Source organism: Thermobia domestica, chromosome 18 (genome assembly GCF_964235325.1).
Source record: "Thermobia domestica chromosome 18, izTheDome1.hap1.1, whole genome shotgun sequence".
NCBI classification, from domain to species: Eukaryota; Metazoa; Arthropoda; class Insecta; order Zygentoma; family Lepismatidae; genus Thermobia; species Thermobia domestica.
The window spans coordinates 138391400-138411247 of NC_137471.1; the positions used below are offsets into that span (position 1 = coordinate 138391400).

At 36.0% G+C, this 19848-nt stretch overlaps 1 protein-coding gene across 1 annotated transcript in view; it reads right to left on the reverse strand.

Moving 5' to 3' along the window:
• The window catches only part of LOC145675023 (uncharacterized), a 56674-nt gene extending 40005 nt beyond the window's left edge, over positions 1-16669 (reverse strand). Inside the window, exons 1-2 of the mRNA XM_081745389.1 lie at positions 16466-16669; positions 4617-4697 (exon numbers count right to left, since the gene is read on the reverse strand). The gene's annotated coding sequence lies outside the window, so the exon portion shown is untranslated. The remainder of the gene's footprint in view (positions 1-4616; positions 4698-16465) is intronic.
• Positions 16670-19848: the final 3179 nt, after the last annotated feature.

Consider the following 19848-nt stretch of genomic DNA (forward strand, 5'->3'; position numbering starts at 1 on the left):
GTCTGTATTCTCACGATAGTTCTTATGTGCTTCTTTGTAGTACATTAACATTTCTTCAGTGATATTAACTTCATTTACATTTTTACCCACTGCGTCTTTAATCATTCGTGGCCCATTAATGGTTTCTTCATTCAGTCCTTGTCTCTCGGATGGCATCATGTTCTTATTTGTCGAAAAACTACGTTCATCTGATGTCTGCCCGTGTGAAAGTGTTAACACTGCTTTCATAAGTTTAGTAATTGTTGGATACTTTGGTTTCCTTGTATTATTTTCTAGCAGCATTACTTTGTTCCAATATACGTCAACACTACAATCAACAAAAAAGTCATCATGTACATACTCTGATCACTCATATAAATTCGTCACTCGTCTACAGCTTTGTTCATTTCCTGACAGGTAAATACCTGAGGCACACAAGACGCTAATCGTTTCAAAGATGACAATATATTATTTTGCTCTTCCTTTGCACGTCTAACAGCAGGATGCAAAATCTGGCTATGTTTCAAAATTTGATTGTTTAGCGGCAGCCTTTGTAGAAGCTAACTTGTTACTGTTATGAAAAACTTCTTCGCATTTAATGTGAATAACCTTTGTTGCACTTTATCAACTTCTTTCACTGCCAACTGTGCGCTTTCACCGATATCAATTTTGTTATCTGGCAGTAGATTTTTTTTCTTTCACTTTCATATTCAGAAGTTCAGATCCGGTTTTTTCATTGTACAGATCAAATCCGGTTTATTTTATTTTACAGATCAAATACTGCAACTCTTGCCATTATTCTTTGAAGTAGCTCAACTAATTCATCATGTAAAATGTAGATAAGCGGTTCCTGTTTTTGCATAATCACACGAATTTATCAAACGAAGTGCTTACACTAATAAGAAAATGTAAGTATGCAAATGTAACAGGAGATCTCAAGTTCTGACGGATTCTCTTGTAGCGTTCTGACTGTAATGAAATTTAATTTTGCTTGGGAAGGAAATTTTAAAAATATTCTGTCGGTGCTGGTAACAGAGAGACAATTCCAGAGCAACCAAGATTTTCACCATTTTTCTGCTTTCCATGACTTTTCCACGGCGTTTCCACGACACACTTTTATTTTCAGGTTTTCAGGACGCGTGGGAACCCTACATATTATGTAAAGCAATAATGAAAGCATTGGGATATGTTGGTAAATACAATACACCTCAATGCCTAGCCAATACTACTGCACACACTGCTGAAAAAAAAAAAAAAATGCTAACACAGCTTGCGTTATAAGAAACCGGAGCATGGCGGGGCTCCTCAGCTCAGCTTCATTGGGGAAGAATAAGCACATAGGAAACAAAGAAAAAAGAGTGGACATAGAAGGATAGGAAAAAGCAAATAAAAAAGTAATAGTGAGAATTAGTGACTAATTTCTCAAAAAAAAAAAAAAAAAAAATGCTAAGATTGCTAATATGTAGCAATTTAAATCACCATTGGACAGTGGCGGATCCAGGATATGGTCAAGGGAGGGGCTAAACCGGATAGTTTGCCGCTTTATTCAGTGTAAAGTAGGATTGAAGCCCATTTTATCCTGTGTATACCTTGAGCGTCAACCGGGATCCGCGCCTGTCACTGGAACTGCCCTTGGCTTGTATTTGTAATAATTCAATCACTAAAAAATACAGGAAATCAAGGACAAGATTAAAATATAGGACATGTATACAAAAATTTCCAAAATATAGGAAAAAATGGGAAAATATAACAGCTGGGAGTCCTGTATATGTCAAGTAACATTTAGTTGACATTTCTTATATTTCATTGTGTTGTACAAAAAATAAATAAATAAATGTCAACGATATGATTTCAGTACTGTTTGTTTTGACGCATACTGTATAACAATGATGTTATCTTCGTATATAAATAACTTTTTAACATTTTTGCCGCAAAGAAATTTAAGATAATTTGAAGAAACCTTAAAAAAAAAAAAATCGGCCAAGTTGGGTTGATTTTTTTCAAACCATGAACCGGAGTCAACTAGCTCAGTCATGAAAATCGGTAAGCGTATCAGCTACGAACTTTAAACTAACCACACAAAATATTCGAAGGTATCAGCTCAAGCTAGAGAAATCTGAAACAAGCTTCTTCATGTGGACAATACTCCAGTACACTAAACCATTGAACGCCATGCAATAACTGTCGAAAAAATTAATGACTATTATTCTACCCCATCGTACTCGTCGGATTTACCCCCACCAATTTACCACTTTTCCTGAATTCAAACTGAGAATTATCGACCAATAATCCCTACAGTGAATCACTATTCTTCTGTGGCAACTGAACAGAAAATTCTGGACAGCACCTCATACCTCTGTAAATAAAAATCAATGGTTGTGATCTTATCATAAGAAAATAAGAAAATGCTGAAGAATTTGAAATATACATATACGTATACATATGTATGTTAACAGAGTCCTAAGGGAATGAAGCAATGTGTGTAAATATAAGGTGTTTCAAAATTACGCGCGCATGCACTATTTCCTCTGTCTGCCGTTAGAAAGCGCTACTAGCAAAGATGGCGACTAATGAGCAGAAAGCTTTTTGTGTTTTACATTTTGCAAAGGTTGAATCTGTAGTTACAGTGCAACCATAGTCTGTATGGAGAATTTTAAGGAGGCGCTTAAAACTACGTCCTTATTGTTTGCAATTGCTACAAGCTCTAAAGCCTACAGGTTACGGTTTATGTCCCAACTTTGCAAAGAAAATGTTCCTGTATGACGATGAAGATTTTCTGGGTGAATCGACATTTCACTTAAGGTTACTGTAAATGGACGTTTTGCCGATAGATGGCACTACAGTCTTCGTATCTCTCCCATGTATTTTTTACCTTTCACGAAAATTTACAATTTCTCTTACAAATTTCCACCTAGAGACTTTAAATTTTTAGAGAAGGAACTTCATAATATATAAAGGGAACAATCCGTGCCGATTTTTTACTTAGAATTTTCTTCATTGTTGAAACAGTTCCTTTGTTAAAGGTTTGGATATCCATTTCATCAAGCCTTTTCAACAATGAAGAAAATTCTAAATAAAAAATCGGCACGGATTATTGCCTTCGATAGATTATAAAGTTCCTTTTCTAAAAGTTTGAAGTCTGTAGGTTGAAATTTGTAAGAGAAATCGTGATTTTTTGTGAATGGTAAGAAATACATGGGAGAGATACGAAAACTGTAGTACCATCTATCGGCAAAACTTGTCCCTTTAAACCAACCTTAAGTGGCGATGTGAATACTCATAATGGTCGCATCTAGGGTTCAGCAAATCTGCAACGAGACTCCCTTATGCGTCATATCCCGGCGGAAAGTTTATGGGACTTTCTCGCCTATCGACTCGATGTGTACCGTGTAACGAATAATACTCACATTGAACACTTGTAGCAAAAACTGTTTGAGTTGCTCTTTCATTTGGTGTATTATTTACAATTGTATGTTAAACGTAATAAATACCCTTAAAACCCTGATATTCGTTTTCAAACACCCTGTATATTTCTCCACGTTCAAATCTACGTTGTCTATCTCATCACCAAAAAAAAAAAAAAAAAAAAAAAAAAAAAAAAGAAAGAAAGAAAGAAACTAAACCATTGGAAATGAAATTTCGAACATAGCACTTGGCTTGGAATGAATTTTTATCATGCCATTTTCAATAAAAATGAGTATCCTACGAAGTGTAGTTTAAAAATTGTACGCCAAAAGTAGAGTATCACATGAGACTCCTACGTCAGGGAGATAAAACTTGATATATAATCCTTACTAACCCCTTGCGTACCAGTGACATCCATGTCGATCGATGAAAATGTATTCCTTATTAAGGATCGTATTAATCCAGATGTTGAAATTTGTTGGTGGGTGCAAGGCAAAACTTGGTTCTACTGTTTCTCCTTAGGTGACAGCACCTTACTTGACAGGAATGACAAAAAGATTGTCTCAGTAGATGGTAGACCTAAGAGACCATTCAATTACAACATACATGTGTGTGTTTTGACGATAAACAATTAGCAACTTCGAGAGCGGAAAAGGGAAACCTTTGTCTTTGATCTCCAGTCAGTGTTACCAACCTGAAGCAGCATAAAATCAATTCAGAACATCAGAATTTCCCTTTTTTACCCTAAATGTTCCACAATGTAAATAATTGTTTTTATCAGTAATGTGAATGCTCTTCTCACGCGCGAACAATAACTATGCTCTATATAACTGTCTAGCTCTAGACAGTCTTTGAACAGTAAATGAATCCGGTATTCAGAGGGGCGTGAGAAAATGCCTGGAACGAAAAGAGTTGAAAGTAAGTGGTCACATGCCCCAGTGTTTTTGAAAATGTTGATACTTAACACGAGAAAACGGCTAAATCGTTTCAAATAAATATCGAAACGTAATTAGTACGTACCTCAAAGCACGCTTTTATCATATTATTTTCATTACAGTTGATATCCCAAAGGGAAGATGAATATTTAAATATATTCCATAAAGCTATTCTTCCCGTGCGAAGAACGGTAGCGAACAAATACATGTCACCCATAATTGAACGATAAAGTCTATACTCTTATTAAATGAGCTAAACTAACACTTAAGGAAATAAATATTGACCTCCATACATACCTTCCTCTTTGTATTCCTGTTATCAATCACATCAGTTGGTATAATTATGCACAACTTTATCAAACTACGTGGAGAAACTTGCTGGAAAGGATAAAAAGAAGTACAACTGTTAAAAAAAATACATGGTTTAGTAAAAATTTACGTACCAAAAATGGTATGGTGCTAACACATTAGAAAAATGGCAGATACTAAGCCTAAAGACTACGAGAACAATTAAGATGAAAACGAATTCAAACAAAGAAAAAAAAAATGGATTGCAGTCTCTTTGTTTCCGAAGTTACATAGATTAAACACCTTTTCCAAGAGTACAGTTTCAAGCCTAATTTTAGGCCCTTTGGTTAATATAGAGAAGTCACTAAGTGATTATATGCACTATTTTGTAAACCAAGATATCCAGGAGTTCATCAAGTTACATGCAAATATAATAATACTCAAATTGGCATGACAAAACGCAATGACAGAGATCAACACCCAGCGTTTATTTAATGAAGAACAATATAAATGACATCTTACGTTAAGTCGTAATCGGGAATTAAAAGGAATACTTTTGATTTTTTTTTTTTTAAATCGAACCAAAAAATTAAGATCTTAATGCGGGTGAAGAAGCGTAAATAAGGAATAAGATATATGAACAGCTTTACACGAGGCGTATTCTAAAAGTAAGGACTGTTTGATGATTAAAAACAGACGCTCATGCGGAACGGGATTTATTGCCAGTTTACTTTTCCACATAATTACCATACCGTTCCAAACACTTTTCGTAACGCTGCACCATCTTCCGTAAACCCATAAAAGTTTGCCGCCTGGGATTAGAACCACTTGACAACGCCAATCTCGTTTCCAAACTGCTGTCCACCAACGCTGTCCACTAAGTCAATCGTCGATTACTTCGCAGTTTTTGGTTCACTGCTTCACGAGGTCATCGGTCTGAACACTACGCCTGCTACTCCGGTCTTCATCGTGCACGTTGGTGCGGCCATTTTGAAACTCGCGACACTATTTGCGAACCTTTCCTGCACTCATTACTATAGGTCCACACACTAAGCACAACTCCCGATGGATATCAGCAGCAGATGTTCCTTTTGCAAGCCAAAATCGTATTACACCCCGCAGTTCACAACTAGCGGGAGAAACAATTCTCGCGGTCATTGCAATCTGCCTTCAACGGCTACCAAACTCCTCTGACTCAAGACAATCACTGCAGTGGCTTTGTCAACGGTCCGTCGTTGGCGCTGCATGTGTGAAATTGTGTTACGTTCTACCCCATTCCAATATACGTCGACGACCCTTACTTTTAGAATTCGCCTCGTATATAGAAAATATTAAATAATGATCACTGTATCAAAGTAGTTTCTACAAACAGCTTATATTCTGACAGCACTCACAAAAAAATGGATAAAAGGAAGTGATAAATAGTGTATATCAGTATAGAAACAAAAGTGCTCGGTACAGGATGATGATGAAGGGACTGAAGATCGAGAAGATAACTATCTTCCAGATGATTCTAATAAATGAATCTACAAGACTGAAATAGAAAAAGAAGAGGAAGAGAATATGTCTGGCGAGGCAGACGATGATTTAGTAATGAATGAGAGGATTTCGATGATAAATTCCCCGGTGAAGAAGATGGACCAGAGTAAGAGACGAAGACGCCCTTGATTAGAGTGAACTCAAATAAGAAAGTTTTGATTGAAATATATTGTTAGCTTTTGGATCAGAGGCCACAAAATTTTTGAACGGCCCCTGAATCAAGCTTTCGTATTTTCTACGGAAGAAGCATATCATACTGATTGTGAGTTAAGTGATAGTTTGGGTTTGGCTACACTATATGTAGTAGTTCTCCATATATAAGGCGTACAAGAAAAAACTTGATTGAAATATATTTTGATCTAAAAATGGGACGAAAACCAAGATCTACTAGACAGAATGCGACAAGAGATCTTAAGAGTTAGTGTGAAAATGCCCCGATCCTTTCCTAAATTTAAAAGAGGAAGACGAGGTCACTTGTCGAAGCCTCCCAGGTGAGAGAAAAAATATATCCCAAGAACGTAAGCCGTCACAAAATAGAAGATATTTTCCCTAATAAAGCTTCCATGATAGTATCTATAGATAGCCAGCTCGACTCGCATCTTGTCAAATTAAAATAATTAAAAAGGTATCGGCCCAACGATAACCTTCAATAGGCATTAGAACAGAACAAGTAACATGCGGGTAAGGAAAAGAGTAGGGAGGTATAGTAATTATGTTAAGAGTTTACTTTTCCTTGTAAATACTGTTACATATATTGTATTCCCTTTGTAGGGGTAGGTAGAAAAACCTTTGTACTACCGGTTATTATAAAATCTTCTAATAAAATACAACGTATTTACAGAAATATGACATTCTCTAATGTGAGGTAGAAAAAAGGTGACCCAAGACCGTGCAGCCGCAAGGCAGGATCTCCACAGAGCTCCGAAGCAAGCTAAGGCAGGAGGAAGGGGAGCCGCAGCAAACTAGCGGCTTTTAGGTTGCGTTTCTACTAAAGCTCCAGGCAAGCTAGAGGAGGGGTGGTCCATCGCAGATAGTTGTCCGCTGTATTATCTTCGTTACATAGGCGGTGCTGGTGTTCCATTGTCTGCTTCTGTAGTAATCTAACGTGAAGTGTAGTACTCCACCGTAAAATACATGTTGCTGTTGTTGACAAACAGGAGCACGTGTAATGTTTATAAACACAAGCACTTGGTACATTACAATATACATGTATACGGAAACCAACCAACGTAAGACGAAACACAAGGAAAAGGACGACAAGATGATGAACAGAGAAATAGAAACCATCCCACTTTATGCAACATACTCTACAGAGCGGCGACAAAGAGGAAGACTCTGCAGATTATCACCACTACAGTATAGATGAGACAGAGAAAACGCATTGACATTCAAGCTAAGTCACGAATTCTTCGCCGTGTGCGGATGAGAGAAGGGAAGTCTTTTTCTGAACTCAATGAGACGATGGTGGGGCATGAAGGATATCCTCTGAAATGAGAGTGCCCTATGTAACGAATCGTGAAGCGATAATGTAGTAATAACTTGTTGTACTGAGGAAGTTAGTAGCAATGATTGAATTACCAGGAAAAGGAAATGTAAGATAGAGACTACTATCCTACTCACGATTTTTTCTTTTTCTTTTGGAAGACATTGAAAAAACACGTTTGGCTTGTGTCAATCTGTACGCAACGGAAAGGTTGGAAGTCAGAAAATGATAGAAATACAACGTTAAGCTAAACGACACGGAAGGAAAAAGGATTGAACATCAAAAATCAACGATAAATGAGGACAGAAAGAACCAAAGGGAAATGACTAAATAAATTCTCAAGCCGGTAAACAACGGTTGGGTGGTTCATAGCAAGGGAATAGACAAGTAGTATGGGCGCTACCAGTCGAAGTCGAGTAGACTAATAACTTAACTCTACCCGTGAACGCCCGAAGGTCGAAAGAGTAGGTGCCCAGAAGCTAAAATGGGGGAAAACTGAGGGACACTAAAATAATTCACTGAGAAACACAGTATATAAATCCATGAAAAACCAGATATAAATTAGATATGACGGTCAATCCATCTGAAATGGTCCTACAATGATGAAAGTGGTTGCACGACCATCTCGTGCGTTATATAGGATAGATGAATGTAAAACACCCTCGTGCGTTATATTGGATAGATGTAAAGCAACCTTGTAAACACATTAGCAGCAGCAGCAGCAGTAGTAGTAGTAGTAGTAGTAGTAGTAGTAGTAGTAGTAGTAGTAGTAGTAGTAGTAGTAATAGTAGTAGTAGAAGAAGAAGAAGAAGATTAACCCGTTTTTGCCCGAATTTTTTTACTTTCGAATTTTTCTGAAAATTTGTGTTTTTCTGAATGAGAGGCTTCTATTTGTACGGTTAATATTAAATTCTGCCACTTTTCGTAATTAATTCGGCGGTTTGGGCATGTTCCAATATTGGAACACCAGGAACGAACGGTACCAGTAAGATTTTTTTCCTAAACTCTGACATTACGAACGAACGTGACAGTAATGTTTGTTATATATGTTATTTATCCAGAAATAGAACACCCCTCTATACCCCTAAATTTTCTAGAAAGAAATATCGTTATAAAACAACCGATCAATATTCATATTTTTATTTTGAAAACATACGAATATTATATATTACACGAATATTATAGTATGAAATACAGGACGAACAGTATAAAATATAAATATTTACTACAGAATATGAATATAAATATTTTTTTAATGGTTCTAAACTATTTATCCTATAGTTCTTGTAGGGAGGTATAGGAATAAAATATTAACACGATAAATTTTCAGATATATGCAAAATCAATATAGATTGATATTTAGGAAATAACGTTTTATTTTCTTCCCGTCAGATCTGACCAATTCAAGAACTAAAATTACATTTGAGTGTGGTAAGGTGTGAAGCCGGAGCTATCCAGTGATCAGAAATGTCATGTCTTAGACCTCTACGGATGAATGACAGAAATTCCTTGCTTGTTTTCGCCCTTCCGCTTGAAGATGGTAGAGAACTATATTTCTGCAAATATATTTCGACTATACTTCTTGTGAAGCCGAGCTAATCTAATGATGCGTTTGTTTCTGTTTTTCTGTAGAGTTGCCAAGCATTGTGGAAAGGGGTATCAATACAGAACGCAAAAGCAGGGCACCACCATTTTCTGGATCTGCTTGAAATTAAGTAACTTTCAATGTTTTCATTCATCCTATCCAGTCTTCCCATGAACTTGTTATACTTTGAAACAGTATTAGGTTGTGGAACTGATAATTTCTTCTCCCTAGCAATCCCATCTCTTTGCAGGTTCCTCAGCATTGCACGTAGTTACCAAATGAACTACGCGATTGTCATTCCATTCCACCAACATGCATTTGCTATCTGCGTCGGGTTGAAACAAATGCCCACACCTTCTTTCTTTTGTTCCTGTAAATCTTTTAGTGGGCAATTCTCTATTCGGTTCTTCATAATAGTTCCAGTGAAACCAATACCCAAATCGGCTAACTCACTTGCTAATGAAAGTGATGAAAATAGTCTATCAGCGTATATCTTGAAATGCATATCTTTTCGAATTCAATTTGTCAACTGTATTACAACGTATTCTCCCAAGCGATTGTGTTTAGGTGTAATTACATCTCGTCCAACGTATGGCCGAAACTGTACCAGGTATCCTCGAGATTCACACATACACAGCGCAAATAAAAATGAATTCTTACACAATAATAATAATAATAATAATAATAATAATAATAATCTCTTATGACTACATGGTTAACGTTCTCGCATTTGGTGCAAGAGACCCAAATTCGATTCCCAGCAAGAGCATATGTGATTCAAATCCCATGTTAAGCTCTAAGTCTAGTGTTGAAGGGAAGTGATTTTTTGTTGGTAAATTAAAAAATCATAAAACCATCAGGTATCTCTGTAGAATGTACAATCCTACTACAAAGGGAATTGAACCTCGGACTCAGTGCACCAAATACATTCGTGATACTAACTAGTTCAGTGAAGAATTATACATCCAGCATACATCAATGCTCTATTCCTTTTCTGAAAATAATTTATAATATGTATATAGTGCAAATAGTATAAAATTACAACCAAATAATATAATGAGATATTTTCGATACTTTTAGAATGATATGAGTGGTTGCGCCGCAGCTGGAAAAGAAGTAAATATAAGCAGAGAAATTGTATGGAAAGAAAAATCATTTATATTTTAATAAAAGAGTAATATACATTCCAAGTTGTGAGACAGAAATGAAATTTTACAATAATGAAAATAATGGACCCATTCGTTCCTGGTGTTCCATTATTGGAACATTGTACTTTAGATTACACTGTACAAGTTATAATTATTACTTTCTCTATAAATCTTTAATATGACTTGAAACAACTATTAATCAAGGTATCTGAGGCAATAAATGGACAAAATTATAAAACTAAAAGAATATTTTCTTACTTTCTTTCCTCCATGGTGTATGTAAAAATTTATTTGACAATGACGTCACCACCGCAAGGTGCAAAAGCTAATAGAGCAGAAAAGAAGTACATCACCTCTTCATTCCATCCCTTGTGAATGCAGTTGGTACATTTCCAACTAATCGCGGTAAACTGTAGCCAGCTGAGCAGGTATTTGCGTTATCTCTAAAATTGTTCCAATATTGGAACACCGGGAAAAAACGGGTTAAGATTATTTGCATTATTAATATGAGCAGTATGGTGAGTAAAAATAATAATAATGAGAAGAAGACCACTAATAGGCTATATTGTTGGGCCCGTTAACTAACGAAGAACTTCGGCCCGTTTTGAGTGTCCTCTAGCACTGCTCTAAAGGTTTTAAAATCCACTAACAGCCATACCATAGCCGGGATTCGAAGTCGGGATCCTTGGGTCGCTGGCTTGACGCCTGAACCAACACGAACATGAGGTCGGCAATAACACGAAGACGACGACAAAGGAATAATAATAATAATAATCCTATTCCCGTGTTCTTAACCAAATTCCGATTGCGACCCCCATATTATCACATCCTCTTGTCAGCGACCCCCTTATAATTTCTGTCTTGTAATAAGCTTGTGTCGGATTTTTAATACATCTATAATAGTAGAATCCATTTCCTTTATATAGTGGATACAGTAACTTCCCTAAAAGCGAATGGATTAAAATCAAATCTGGTCCGTTCATTCATATAACAAACATCGAATCCAATCCGTCATACTGTTTCAAAATGGAGGCAGTTTCAAAATTTTAAAACTTCATAACTCCCTGAATTTTGAATCATATGATAATAAAATAAAGTGCATTTGCATTCTTCTGGTATTTCAGTATGTAGTTCTCATTAGTTTCATATGGCATCTCTTTCATTAAAATTTGTTTTTTAACCAACTCTGCAACTGCTGAAAATGTTTAGTAGACAAATTTTTGTTGTTCTTGACAGTATGCATACAAATAAAAATTACCTATCAGAACAAAATTCAAAATAATAATTTAAAAATATTTTCCGGTAGTAGATGCTAATTATATTTATTTATTTCGCTTATCTTCGCGACCGCCAGGTTGAGAAACCCTCTTGTATACTATTTTTTCTTCTTGCAGACTTCATGTTCCTGTGGATTGAGGAGTCAAGCCAGCGACCCACGGGTCCCGGCTGGGGTATGGCTGTTTGTGGATTTTAAAACCTTTCGAGCAGTGCTAGAGGGCACTCAAGACTAACACCACCTCATCTCACAATAGACATCGCACCAAAGCCGCAAACAGTTCCAGCAAGTGACTGAACATATAAGAACCGGTTCCAGTCACTGTCCCAGTCAAAGTAAAATCCTACCTGAGTTAGATTAGGGTTTCAGAAAGTCGGATTCATTTGGTTAAAATTATTCCTGAATAATTTCTCGTGTCTGCGTAAGGATACCAACTAGAGCAGGGGATACGGACAAAATCTTGCGGCTGAAACATCGCCGCCCAAAATCTCGCCACCCAAAACATCGCCTGCAGCTTAATAAAAATTCAGTGTAGTATAACAATATCTGCTGCTTTTCTTATAAGTAAAAAAAAAAAAAAAAAAAAAAAAAAAAAAAAAAAAAAAAAAAGGAAGAGCTTGGTGTGGTGAGAGTAGGGGCGCCGAAATCTCTAGCTACGGCTCTGTATATATATATCCCACTCCCCCTCCCTTTTGTTGAAATTATGAAAGACATCCTAGGCTCGAACCTCATCTATGTTGAAAATTTGATTGAGATCGGTAGGATGGTTCAAGAGGTATAATGTAACAAACATTTAATTTTTATATATATAGATTTCCAAAGCATGCATTAGAATTTTTCTTGTCATTATTTTAATGTAATTATGTGTTATTACTAAATATATACATATAGTAATATATAGAACATTCTACATTGAAGAAATCGTCGTGAAGAGGTTTTATCCTGACATTTCTTCCCAGGCGACACTACGTCTCGCTTACTTTAGACCAGACGAGATTCTGTAACGCGAGATCATTACAACGAGGTTTTGGTCAGGCGAGATTTTGGCAAAGAGAGGTTTTGGCCCGGCGAGAATTTGTACCCAAACCCTAGAGCAGGGATTGAAAGTTCTTCCCGTGGTGCTTGATACAGCAAACTGACATCAACCCCAAACTTAACCCAAAATGAGAGGAAGGTTCTAGAACACATGTCCCCTTTTATAAAACTAATAAAATACATTTTACGAAAGTTGCTTTGGTTTCTTTTCGTTCCTTATTCTCTTCTGTCTCTTCTTTTCTTCCAGTTTTTAGACTATTTTATTGTTTAAATATATTATTACAGAAATTAAGACCACAGAACTTCAATCTTTGAGCAGTACACTATCATGTTTGTTTACTTAACCATGTTAGTGATATGTAGGTCTATTGTTTTCTACATAAAGTAATAACAATGTTTAAAATAATTACAATTTTAGATAAATAAAGTTTTTTTTTTCTTTTTGTTATATGCTTGATTTCACGTGCACAAATTATATTTTAATTTGCTTTTAATTTATTCGAAATTCCATTCAGTTTCGATTTCGTATTCGAAGTAGATGTTGAATTGTTCATTGGCGTCTTGGCGGTAGACGACGTGGTATGTGATTTTATTGTGTCAATCTGTCGAAGTATTTACATATTGCAAAATATTGCTTTACACCTCATGTTCTGTGTACATTTTATAGTTTGTTTCAGTGTTCTGTCTTGACTCTATTGTGTTTGCAGGCCCGTATCTAGGGAGGTCTAGGGAGGCCGGGTCCCTCTAAGATTTTCCTGGTAGGCTTGCAAGTGAACTGTGATATGGTTGGATCGGGCTCCCCTAACTTCTACCGGGCCCCTCCTACAATTTTGGGCTCGCTACGAGACTGTGTGTTTGGGTTTTGAGAGTTTACATAATGTATTTTGTGACATACAATGTAGTGTTCTTTGAAATTCATTTGTTCGCAATGGGTATATTGTTTTGCATTATCTGATGTTCCTGATTACTTTATATATATATATATATATATATATATATATATATATATAATGCAAGTTGGGTGAATTACGACAAAATATATTATTTGAAATTCCAAATTAACCAAAATTCCACTTGCATTGAAGGATTTCTTCTAATAACATATATTTTAAAATAATATACGTTTGGGGTGTGTGAGGGCTTGCCCCTCCTGTTAATTTTATAGTGTAGATTAATGGAAGAAATTATTTTATGCAAGTGGTATTTTGGTTAGCTAATAGTTTGAACAATACTTTATAGTAATTAACCTAACTTGGCCTCTGGGTGGTCGACCTGGAGAGGGATATGTTATCCCGAACCTTGCCCAAAAAGAGACTGATTTCTGGAATACTTCCTTCCAATTCCACACTTACGGTGAAGATAGGTTTACTTTACTATTGTTTTCACTTACACTAATTCAAAATTATGTATTTTCGGTGCTGTATCAGTTTAGGCAAACATAAATTTGAAAAACTTTACAAAAGAAAGGTGTTATATTACTTTGGAATACCAACGTATAGGCCTAACTACTGGAAATATATCGGGATCTTACATGTATAACAAGGTAGAAACATGAAATGCAAAATGTGCTCTTTACCACGGCGTACTCCATAAGGAACCCGTGAAGTACAATGTGAAGGCAGTGTACAGTGATCATTGAAGTGTCGCAAAGCTCTGCGACACGGAAGGCGTATGTGTTTATGTCATATGAAGTGTTTTTTCCACTATCCCCGTTTATGTGTATACCCACCAGCGCTGACGCACCTGTTTCCTTCAGACTCTCATGTTTAAGGTTCCCAGATTTTGTAAACAAAAAAAAAGATACATTAACCTCAAGACTACATATAGTCAGATTTCCTGTTTATTGATCAGTGAACTAATTATCTGTCTTTTCCCAGTTACAACTCACAATTTTCCAGTTCATTCAATACACAGTTAACACAAATGAAGCCCCACAAAGGACGTATACAGAATGTGAAAAGGCAACATAAGGCGAGCTGCCTGGCGTCCCTTATTCCGAATTATTGTCTTTAACAAGTCCTAAATTTTGCGCCAATTACGACACACCCTTCCATTTATGATTGAAACGATACATTTTTCTTTGTTGCGATATCACTTGAGTCAGAAACACTACCTTAAAAGAAATAGAAATTTACCATTTAGCAAGAAAAATACATTTACGCTAAATTCAAAACAATAAGCAAAAACTTAAATCTCTTGAAAGACTTACGCAGGCTCTCCAAGTTTGACAGAAAACAAAATCCAGTATCAAAATTAAACAAGATACAGACCTTTAATACCACATGCTGTGTTAGAGAAAGTTGTTACGGATTTTTAACTTGGAAATTTTATCATATAAAGGGAAAAAAATATAAATCCAAAATTATTGTATGCGTACACAACATCTTTAGAAATGTTTATCCAAACATGGGAAAATATACTAAACACAACTTAGTTGGGAGTATGTTTAGTACAAAGGGTTCAGAAGCACGTAAAAATCACAAAATTTACAGGAGAAATGAATGATACAAGTACTTAGACGTAACATAACGTAACCAAATCTAACCCAACCTAACAAACTAACCTAATATTAGTAGAAATAAGCGAAATTCTACCATTTTTTGGAAAATTATGCGGGATCCCTACACTAATGTAACATAAGCTAACCTAGCCTAAACTAACCTAACCTAATCTAATCTAAACTAACCGAATGTGAACAGAAATTACCAAAATTGTAACATTTTTTTTAGAGAAAAGAGCTGGACCCCTTCTGCTAAACATAGACCCTTAGTTGTAAGAAGAAATTGTGCCTAAGACGGTAGACAGGACGAAATAGACAGTTTAAATGCGGTTAACATGCAGTGACTCAGAGCATTATCGCCATTGTTGATTAAAGTTCCAAGAATGAAGGAGCCCTGCGCTACCGACTGAAGTATAAAATAACTAGCAGTTAATGCCCATAACAGGGAAAAATACGTTAATTTCAATGGAAAGTGATATTCAAGAAATTATTTACATAACATATACCCCCTCTTGGATATTTTTTTAAAATTCTTTTTTCTTGCTCTGGAAGCTAAACAACTCATAAGACGTAAGAAAGGATGTGATTTCAAACTCCCTGTTGTTTGCTTGGTAAAATTAATTGGCGATACAAATTTACCAAAAGCCCGTTTTTAGGTGAGACATAGTAAGCGTAGTTCTCGCAGGTTGAATTTTTTTCAATCTGAAGTACAAAAATCGGAACAAACTGGCGTCCCAGAAGCCTTTTTCGGGACAGCTGATTCTTTTATTGAAAACCGGGACGTCTGGCAAGGCTACCCATGTTCTTACTCGCTTAGAGAGAATTATCTTTTTTAATAGCAATGTAGCACAAGTTTTATGCACCGTAGTTTTCCACACATTGTATTCAAATTGAGCCCTCCTAAAGTCAATCTACACTTATTAATGCAATTTGTCTAAAGAAACTCATGATCGCAAGAGTGCATTTCCCGCTAAGAGAATATAATATTTCATGACTATAAGTATGCCTCCATGAAGTGGGATAACACGGGTAAAAATTTTTATGAACAAAATATGTACTTGTACTGCGTGTTAACATTTTTACATGACATGAAAAGAATCTGTAGTGTTAAGTAAACAAAGACACACTTTCATGAACATTCCTCTTTTCTTGGTTAAATAACATTTAAGTTCGTTTTCAGATTACTCGACAAATTAATTCGTTTACTATATACTGCCTATATATTTATTTATTTGACTTATTGCAAGAAAAAAAAATGATATTCAAACAATGGACTCTTCCTCATAACTTACCTTTACAAACCAAAAACATATTCATTACAAGTCTTTTGTGTGGAAAGATAATAACAAACATCTTTTATACTTTTCCAGCACTACATGATACGAAACTACTAGCATATAAATAAAATTATTATTAGTTCACATTCTTCTTAGCAAGCCCACTTCTCACCAGCCTTGGTTGTTATTTGTGGTTGTGGGGGACAGTAACAGGACAGGTTTGCATAGAGACATCTGACGACAGATACGCGAACAAATTTAGTCCACGAAAAAGAGTATACCTTCTCACTTACAATTAGTTAAAATTTATTTATTTATTTATAGATTAACAAGTTGTGTGAACAATTAATTACAGCTACCTATTACATCAGACATTGCTATGGACAGCAATAAGAGTAATTTCTGTACAGAAAGGGTTATTCAGGAGAGAACTCAACGAAGGAATCTCTTGCTAATGTTTAGTTCTCAAGTAGTGATAATTTCAGATTTTCTCCAGAAGGAAAGGGAATTTGAATAACAAGGGTAGAAGTAGTATTAGGAAAATAGTGGTAAACCATTAGGGGTGTTCGGAATTGAGATTTCAATTCCGGAATTCGGAATGTCGATAATTCCGGAATTTTTCGGAATTCCGGAATTTTCAGAATCTCGGAATTCCAGACTTTTCGGAATCTCGGAATTCCGGAATTTCGAAATTTCGAAATTCCGGAATTCCGAGATTCCGAAATTTAGTATCGTGTTCTGGATTCCGGAATTCCGATCTTCCGAAATTTCAGATCTTGTTTCGAGATTCCGGAATTCCGAACTTCCGATATTTGCGATGAAGTTTCGGAACTCCGATTTTCCGAAATCAAATCTGTTAGAGGCTTTATATTTTAGTATAGACATGTGGGAAATACCAACTGAAAATGTTCGTTGTGTAACAACAGTAGTGCCAATACTGTAAAGGCCATTGTTGACTTGAGCGATTTCCAACATTTGAGTTGTTTCGGCCATACTTTGAATATTAGAGTAAACAAAGCCCTTGAGCTACAGGGACCTTCGGAAACAGACAAATTATGAGTCAAAGCAGGAAAATGAGACATGCGCTGCAAGAAGAGTAAGATGCATTAGGCCTTCTGCGTAAAATACTTCCGTCATGCACGCCAACAAGATGATTGTTTACTTTCTGTTTGATGCTGGTAGTTTTAACACGCCAAGAAGAAATAGCAAAAGTTCTGTCTCAAACAATATATAAAAATCTTATCCTTCAGAACGAAGAAACAGAATTATTAACTATGATTATTATTTAGAATTATTAACTATTATCGCCCTTACAAATTCTTTGTGAGAGTATGTCAGCAGAACCATCTGTTACAGCGTCGGACATATGGCCATCATATGAACAAATTTCAAAAGATTTTCAAGTCGAAGAATCTCAACTGATAGACGATATATCATAACAAGATGAAGCAAGTACGCAGGAAACACATCTTTCATTCTATGACTTTTTGACTGAAGAGGGAGATAGTGAACAGATCTTAGAAGCAGCCTCAAAGAAGATGAAAGAAGCATGAAAATGGAAATTTTGTCTCTTCTCAAATCGCGATTCGAGAAAGATGAAAGAAGCAGAATTCTGAAGAAAATTTGTGCTTTCTTAGATCTCAGGTTTAAAGAAAATAATTTGTGTAAAAATATTGAGATAACAAAAGGTAGAGTACTGTATAAGTTGAGACTTATTCCAGCAGGAAATCCTAAAAAAGATAATCGAGGGAATGTTGGTACTAAAAGATTAGACAGTTGCCTAAAACGAAGGACATTTGGTGACAGGATAAAGAAGGCAGTCACATAGAATAATTGAACCTGTACCTAGCCTTAGGGATGCAGATTTGGAGGAAGAGCCACTAATTTGGTGGAATAATAATTCCCACCATCTTTCAAGATTAACAAAATTAGCGAGAAAATATTTGTGTACACAAATAATCTTACCGCTGAGCATGCTAGGCAGTTAATATTTCTGTCCATGAACAAAGCTATTGTCCCAAAAACATTTTAAAATACTATTGAATATAAGCTAAATTTTCTCATTGTTTCACATCTCTGGCTTAGTATAACAGGGGATTCATAAATCAACACGAAGTACAGAGTCCGACATAATTATTCTAACATAAACATGTTTACTAGATTTATCATTTCTATAGGTATGCAAAGAAAGTAGACAAAATTACAACTGCTACAAAATAAATTTGAGTCTTCTACTAAATATATAAGCTCATGAAAAGCATCGGATACTTATTTCCACTACCAGAAAGGATGAAAATAGTCTGTTTACATCTGGATATCAGCATTCAACAGAGAACAGCTAGTAATTAGTCATGTTCCCATTTCTATGGATTACTACGATAATTTTTTAACATGACTGTACTTTTTGTGCTGACTGCAGAGTTCATATTTCTCCACTCTGAAGAAGTTCTTTCAGATGGTCCTTACTTCTAATGTGATGTTTCCTAACACGATCTTCGAGCTCATTCCAGATGTTCTCTGTAGGATTTAAATCTGGTGATTTGGTCGGTATCTTCAAAGTGTGAGGAGTGTTATACACCATCCAAAGCCTCATAATTTCCGCAGTATACTTTGGATCATTGTCCTGATGGAAGTAATAACCATTTCCCAATTCTAGCTTCTGTGCACTCCTCTTAAGATTGTTTTCAAGAATTCTTTTGTATTCAAACTTTTCCATGATTCCATCTATGAGCACCAGTTCCCCAACGCCTGATGAAGCCATACATCCCCATACCATCACACTGTTGCCTCCATGTTTCACTGTAGCTACCATGTTCTTAGCTGTATTTGATAGCCTTCACACTGTAACACGTCCATCACCCTTGTATAAGCAGAATTTGTTTTTATCCGACCAGAGAACGTGATCCCAGAATTCTGTTGGCTTCCCCTATACAGGTTAACAAATTTTAGACTTTTTCTGATTCACACAATTCACATATGGTTTCCTCGTAGGAAAACTGGCATTGTAACCGGCACTATGTAAAACCCGTCCAACTGTTCCTGTGTGCATCACAGTGCCAGAATATTGTTCAAGGCTTCCTCTAATCTCAGATGCCGGATTCTGCTTGTTTGGCTCCTGTCTCTAGTAGTAAGTTTAGAAGGAGCGGCGTATCTCGGCTTATTCACAACACTATTAGTCTGTTTGAAGCGCTGAATGATGGAGAACACCATGATTTTGCTTCTGTTGACTGTACTATCAATTTCGGAGAGGGGTTTGTGTTGTTTGTACAGATTAATTACATTTCTCTCTTCCACTGTTGTCTCCTTACCTTTACACCCCATGTCACTCGTGAATGCTTAGCTTTACACTACAATTGCGAGCTGCTGTTGCGAGGCACAGTATGAAATCAACGACTGTG